The sequence below is a fragment of the Globicephala melas genome, chromosome 18 (genome assembly GCF_963455315.2).
Source record: "Globicephala melas chromosome 18, mGloMel1.2, whole genome shotgun sequence".
Classification (NCBI taxonomy): domain Eukaryota; kingdom Metazoa; phylum Chordata; class Mammalia; order Artiodactyla; family Delphinidae; genus Globicephala; species Globicephala melas.
In genome coordinates this window covers 70,808,128-70,816,032 of record NC_083331.1, presented here as the reverse complement: position 1 = coordinate 70,816,032, position 7,905 = coordinate 70,808,128, and positions in this window count along the sequence as shown.

Genomic DNA, 7,905 nt, shown 5'->3' with positions numbered 1-7,905 from the left:
AAGAAGGAAGATATAGGGAGATTTCCCCAATTCTCCATATAATCTTCCTGAAATCCTTGGCTAACTCCTCAACAGCTTATGTGCGGGGGAGGCACCGAGGAGCGAGGCCGAAAGACAGAGCTGGGAGTCCGAAAGAGGTGGGCATAGTCTTCAGCTTCTGCCCACCACAGAAGAAACGACTTCCGATTTGAGTTCCTACAAATTAGAGGGGTTTTGTAAACACTTCAGGCTTCCCATCAAAGTCAAAGAAGGGCCATGCCTCAAAAGTAAAATCTATGTCTCAAGACTAAGAGTCTAGCCGTTAAGATTAGACTAAGTATGAAACGAAGAGCCTCACTCTTACAAAATGAAAAGCCGATACAAGTTCAATGTAATAAGCCAGTAATTTAACCCAGTAATTTACTGGGTCAATAAGAAACACTCTTCAGAAGAAGATCCTATAATTAAGGTCTCTGCAACATGTAATGTACAATATCCAGTACACACTTGAGAAAATAAAACCTAGACATGTGAAGAAACAGGAAAATGTAACCCATACTCAAGCAAAAATGTAATGATGTCTAGAAAAGACCTCGAAATGTGACATTTAGTCTCAAAAACTAGTAAAGTCCAGCATCCTTCCTCAAATAAAAAAAAGTCTAGAAACAAACAGGTTGGATACATAACCCAAAGGTAAGAATTTCAACATGTAGTATCCCATCAATGGGTGAATAGATGAAGAAGTTATCTATTCATATATATATATAATGGACTAGGAATAGTACTCAGCCATTAAAAAAAAAAGAAATCTTGTCATTTGCAGCAACATGGATGGACCCTGACAGCATTATGCTAAGTGAAATAGGCCAGATGGAGAAAGACAAATAATGTATGATTTCACTCATATGTGGAATATAAAAAACTAATAAACAAACAAAATAACAAATGAATAAAGCAAAACAAACAAGCAGATATAGAGAACAGGGTAGTGTTTACCAGAGGGGAGTGGGCAGGGGAGAGGATGAAGTGGGTAAAGGGCATCAACTGTATGGTGACAGGGGGAAAATAAATTTTTAGGGTGAGTGCACTGTAGGGTATGCAGAAGTAGAAATATCATGTACAAATGAAACTTATACAATGTTATAAAACAATGTTACCTCAATAATTTTTTTAAAACAAGAATATTTTACCTAGTCAAGTTGCTCTTCCAATAGGCAGGCAAAAAGGTATTCATTCTCAAACAGGAAAGAACAGGTGATGAGCCTTTCTCGATAAAACTAATCAATTGAATACACACAATTAAAAAGATAAATCAAAATCCAAAACTCATAAAAGGAGAACTCAAATAATCTGTGAGGAATTAAAATTGGCCACAATTTCTTTTGTCATTCCCCCCAACGAAAGATGAAGGTTTGGGCTTCCCTGGTGGCGCAGTGGTTGAGAGTCCGCCTGCCGATGCAGGGGACACGGGTTCGTGCCCCGGTCCGGGAAGATCCCACATGCCGCGGAGCGGCTGGGCCGGTGAGCCATGGCCGCTGGGCCTGCGCGTCCGGAGCCTGTGCTCCACAACGGGAGAGGCCACAGCAGTGAGAAGCCTCCGTACCGCAAAAAAAATGATGGTTTTTCTTCCCTACCTGGAATCTGCATCAGAAACGGCGCTGTGCCAGTTCCAGACGTAGATTTCAAGGGGACTGGGATGCTTTCTCTCAGAACCCAAGCATCAAGATGCGAGAAAGTTCTAGCCACGTGGAGCGGCAGTGTGTAACTGTTACAGGCAACAGCTCCAGCTGAGCTTCCAGCCAACAGCCAGCATGTGAATGATCCATCCTAGATGCTGTAGTCAACCACAGAAGCACGGGAATTAATGTTATGGTTATTGTTTGAAATCACTAAGCTGTGGGATATTTTGTTACACAGCACTTTAAAAAAACTAAAACACTAATATAGAAGAATTGACAGTAAACACTAAATCCATTTTTAAAAATCTAAACATCCATGAAACATAATTATAAAGCAGGATGTAAATATTATAATGACTGCAATGAGAAAAAGAATATTATGACTCATCATGGCTCATACTTCACTTCGAGTATAAGCCAACATCCTTACAATGGCTTATAGGGCTCTGCTTGGTCAGCCCTTCCAATCTGTAAACTTCTGCCCTCTTCTGTTCCTCTCTTATTCACTCACTCCTGTCCAGCCCTGCTGACCTCCTCACTGGTCCTAGAATTGCCAGGCATGGCTGAGGGATTTAATCTAGGTTTCCTATGGCTAGAATGGGTACACCAGCTATCTGACTCCACTCACATCTTTTCTGCAATCTTGCCTTCAAAACGAATTATTCAAGAGAATAACCTTCTCTCAACACCCATACCTGGCACTCCAACTCCTTCTTACCCTTTGTTTTTCTATTTTTATTTATGTTTAATTTCATTATTTATCTTCTCTCTCCCTCTGACCATACTACAAGCTCCACAAGGACAAAAATCTATTCATTCTATTCATGGACGTATCCCAAACACCTAGAACAGTTCCTGGCTGATAGTAGGTGATCAAATATATATTAAGTAATATAGTCGGAAGCTGGCAGATTGAGAAGAAATGTGAGAATGCTGATTTTTCCTATCTTTTATGCTAGGGAGTCAAAATTGCATAAAATTCATTATGAGTTTTTAAATGCATTCAATGTCTTATGCTTTCCATAATACCCTCTCAATATTTATTTGAAATCCTTTATTTTACATTTTTCTGATAAACTCATATGAAATCACTTTAATGCATCTAATTTTTACAAGAGTGTGCATACATGATCTCATTTTTATAAGCTTATCTCTTTCTGTGCCAACAGAAAGACCTTACCCTTCCCTCAGCTTATCTGCATGGGGACACATTTGACCTGATGCTCATTTAATATTAACAAAGGTTATTTCTGGAGGCTGGTATTTGGACATTTTTCTTACTTCCTTCTTTGAACCTGTTTGCATTAATCGAATTCTTTATAATAAATATTTATCAGTTGTAAAAATTATAAAGTTAAATTTAAAAGATAAATTACTTACTGCTTAATGAAGTACCGGTACCCAAATGTCCCCAAGGTAGCTCATATTCAACATGTACCAAAAAAATTGACTATCCTCATCCTATTTACCCCAAGCTTGTTTTCTTGTGCTTCATTGAGGATGAGGCCTGCTTATCAAATTGCAACTTGAAATTGAAATCTCTCTTTGACTCTGTCTTAACAAGGCACCTAGTTACCAAGCGTTCTTTGTTTATAATTTTAATTAGTGTCTCAGATCCATGTCTGCTCCTCAATTCCATTGCTGTGATCAAAACCCCTGTGCAGGAAGCAGTCCAAATTCCTTCATACATCACTGAAATATCTGATCATTTGTCCTTAATAGCTTTTCCTCTCTGTCATTGTCTCTCCCCAGCCTAAGCACCCCTCCTGAATTCTTAAAAGCCTGGACAATTTGCCTATATGTAGGCTTTCCTGTATTTTATTAGTTTTGTTTTCTCCTCTCTTTGTATTTACTCAAGTATCCTTCGGAAAGTCGAGTGTTTCAAAGCGCAAAGGAAAACAAGCAAAGATTGTCTGTCTGTTTTGTTGTCTTGGTTTCCCCCCAACCTAGAAGTTTGACAGGAGCTAGAGTACATGAAGATGGTGAAGAGGTGGGGAACCAAAGGGAGAAAATCTGAGAAAGAAGACACATCAAAGGGCATATTCCAGTGTTAACGTCATCTGCTTAATTAGCTGCCCCTGCCACTTGGACAGGTCTATTGCCCGGATACCACTGCTCCAGGTTTGGTGGGTGTGTGTTTTATTAGAAAGCTTGGTACCCTGAACTTTGTTTTTCAAAGTACAATTGAACATGGCCTCCTGACATGACTGACAAATAATTGGCATGCAATGGCCAGGCCCTGGGTCCTCTCTGAGGTCCAGGCAGCGGTGAAGCCACCTCCTAGGGCATCATCTCTCATGGGTCAGAGGTCAAGCTGTGGTGGACATGACCAGTTCTTTGAGGACCAGGAGAGACAACGGTAATCCAGGCACCTGTAGAGAAGCATCGGAAGTCAAAGTGAAACCATGTTCAAGGGCTTGTGAGGTTGGGGCTGGCAATAAAGCTGAGGTCAAAGAGGGGTGGAGGAGAGTTGCTGAGCAAGGACAGTAGGTCCCAGTCACGTAGCAAACTGACAGGCGAGGCAGGGAGTAAAGGTGGAGATGACTGATACAGTCAGGACACAGGAAGCTGCATGCGTGCATCGACCATGGAAACCCCCACGACAGGGGTTATCACAGCCTGATACAAAGCACTAAGCAAAGGTCCGACTGAATGTGTGCAGGAAGAGAATATTCTCATGCATTTAGTTAGCAAGGACATCCTTCCTGACACCATTCTGGTTCCAAATACACAGTAATGAGTAAGCAGGAGCCATTCTCCAGAAGGAACTCATAGGGTTGGTGCTATGGATTCAATTGCGTCCCCCCAAAATTTGTGTGTTGAAGTTCTAACCCCCAGTACCTCAGAATGTAGCCTTATTTGGACATACAGTCTCTACAGACGATCAATTTAAGATGAGGTCATTAGGGTGGAGCCTAGTCTAATACAATTTATTTTTAGGTCTCATTTCAAGTTTTATTTTTTACTTTTTAATTATGTTTTATTGCAGTAGAGTTGATTTACAATGTTGTGTTAGTTTCAGGTATACAGCAAAGTGAATCAGTTATACATATATGTATATCCACTCTTTTTTAGATCTTACTCCCATATAGGCCATTATAGAGTACTGAGGTTCTTATTAGTTATCTAGTTTGGGCTTCCCTAGTGGTGCAGTGGTTGACAGTCCACCTGCTGATGCAGGGGACACGGGTTTGTGCCCCGGTCCGGGAAGATCCCACATGTCACAGAGCGGCTGGGCCCATAAGCCATGGCCACTGAGCCTGCACGTACGGAGCCTGTGCTCCACAATGGGAGAGGCCCACGTACCGCAAAAAAAAAAAAAAAAAAAAAAAAAACTACAATGAGATATCATCTCACACCGGTTAGAATGGCCATCATCAAAAAATCTACAAACAATAACTGCTGGAGAGGGTGTGGAGAAAAGGGAACCCTCTTGCACTGTTCGTGGTAATGTAAATTGATACAGCCACTATGGAGAACAGTATGGAGGTCCCTTTAAAAACTAAAAATAGAACTACCATGTGACCCAGCATTCCCACTACTGGGCATATACCCTGAGAAAACCATAATTCAAAAAGAGTCATGTACCAAAATGTTCATTGCAGCTCTACTTACAATAGCCAGGACATGGAAGCAATCTAAGCATCCATCAACAGAAGAATGGATAAAGAAGATGTGGCACATATATACAATGGAATATTACTCAGCCATTAAAAGAAACGAAATTGAGTTATTTGTAGTGAGGTGGATGGACCTAGAGACTGTCATACAGAGGGAAGTAAGTCAGAAAGAGAAAAACAAATACTGTATGCTAACACATATATACGGAATCTAAAACACAAACAAACAAAAAAATGGTCATGAAGAACCTAGGGGCAAGATGGCAATAAAGATGCAGACCTACTAGAGAATGGACTTGAGGATATGGGGAGGGGGAAGGGTAAGCTGGGACAAAGTGAGAGAGTGACATGGACATATATACACTACCAAACATGAAATAGATAGCTAGTGGGAAGCAGCCACATAGCATGGGGAGATCAGCTTGGTGCTTTGTGACTACCTAGAGGGGTGGGATAGGGAGAGTGGGAGGGAGGGATACGCAAGAGGGAAGAGATATGGGGACATATGTATATGTATAACTGATTCACTTTGTTATAAAGCAGAAACTAACACACCATTATAAAGCAATTATACTCCAATAAAGATGTTAAAAACAAACAAAAAGATAAAAATAAATAAATATATTACATGCCCCAACCGAAAGACACTGACTGGCTGAATGGATACAAAAACAAGACCCATATATATGCTGTCTACAAGAGACCCACTTCAGACCTAGGGACACGTACAGATTGAAGATGAAGGGATGGAAAAAGATATTCCATGCAAACGGAAATCACAAGGAAGCTGGAGTAGCAATACTCGTATCCAATAAAATAGACTTTAAAATAAAGACTGTTACAAGAGATAAGGAAGGACACTACTTGATAATCAAGGGATCAACCCAAGAAGAAGATATAACAATTATGTATATTTTTGCACCCAACATAAGAGCACCTCAATACATAAGGCAAATGTTAACAACCATGAAAGGAGAAATCAACAGTATCACAATGATAGTAGGGGACACGCCACTTATACCAATGGACAGATCATCCAAACAAAATAAATAAGGAAACACATGCTTTAAATGATACAATAGACCAGATAGGTTTCGTTGATATTTATATAACATTCCATCCAAAAGTGGCAGAATACACTTTCTTCTCAAGTGCACACAGAACATTCTCCAGGATAGATCACATCCTGGGTCACAAATCAAGCCTTGGAAAATTTAAGAAAATTGAAATCATATCAAACATCTTTTCTAACCACAATATTCTGAGATTGGAAATCAATTACAGGAAAAAAAATGTAAAAAACACAAATACATGGAAGCTAAACAGTGCGCTAGTAAATAACCAAGAGATTAAAGAAATCAAAGAAGAAATTATAAAAAATACATAGAAACAAATGAAAATGAAAACATGATGACTCAAAACCTATGGAACACAGCAAAAGCAGTTCCAAGAGGAAAATTTACAGCAATTCAATCTCACCTCAAGAAACAAGAAAAATCTCAAATAAACAATCTAACCCTACACTTAAAATAACTAGAGAAAGAAGAACAAAGAAAACCCAAAGTCAGTAGAAGGAAAGAAATCATAAAAATCAGAGCAGAAATAAATGAAACAGAAACAAAGAAAACAATAGCAAAGATCAATAAAACTAAAAGCTGCTTCTTTGAGAAGATAAAATAAATTGATAAACCCTTAGCCAGACTCATCAAGAAAAAAAGGAAGAGGATGTAAATCAATAAAATTAGAAATGAAAAAGGAGAAATCACAACTGACACCACAGAAATACAGAGGATTATAAGAGACTACTACAAATAACTATATGCCAATAAATTGGACAACCATGAAGAAATGGACAAATTCCTGGAATGGTACAATTTTCAAAGACTGAACCAGGAATAATTAGAAAATATAAACAGACCTATCACAAGTAATGAAATTGAAACCATAATTACAAATCTTCCCACAAACAAAAGTCCAGGACCAGATGACTTCACAAGTGAATTCTATCAAACATTTAGAGAAGAGCTAACACTGATCCTTCTCAAATTCTTCCCAAAAATTGCAGAGGGAGAAACACTCTCAAATTCATTCTACGAAGCCACCATCACCCTGATACCAAAACCAGAAAAAGATATCACAGAAAAAGAAAATTAGAGACCACTATCTCTGATGAACATAGATGCAAAACTCCTGAACAAAATACTAGCAAACAGAATCCAGCAACACATTAAAAGGATCATGCACCATGATCAAGTGGTATTTATCCCAGGGATGCAAGGATTCTTCAGTATATGCAAATCAATCAATGTGATACACCACATTAACAAATTAAGGAATAAAAAACATAAGATCATCTCAATAGATGCAGAAAAAGCTTTTGACAAAATTCAACACCCATTTATGATAAAAACTCTCCAGAAACTGGGCATAGAGGGAACCTACCTCAACATAATAAAGGCCATATACGACAAAACCACAGCAAACATCATTCTCAATGGTGAAAAACTGAAAGCATTTCCTCTAAGATCAGGAACAAGCCAAGGATGTCCAATTTTGCCACTATTATTCAACACAGTTTTGGAAGTCCAAGCTATGGCAAGCAGAGAAGAAAAAGAAATAAAAGGAAT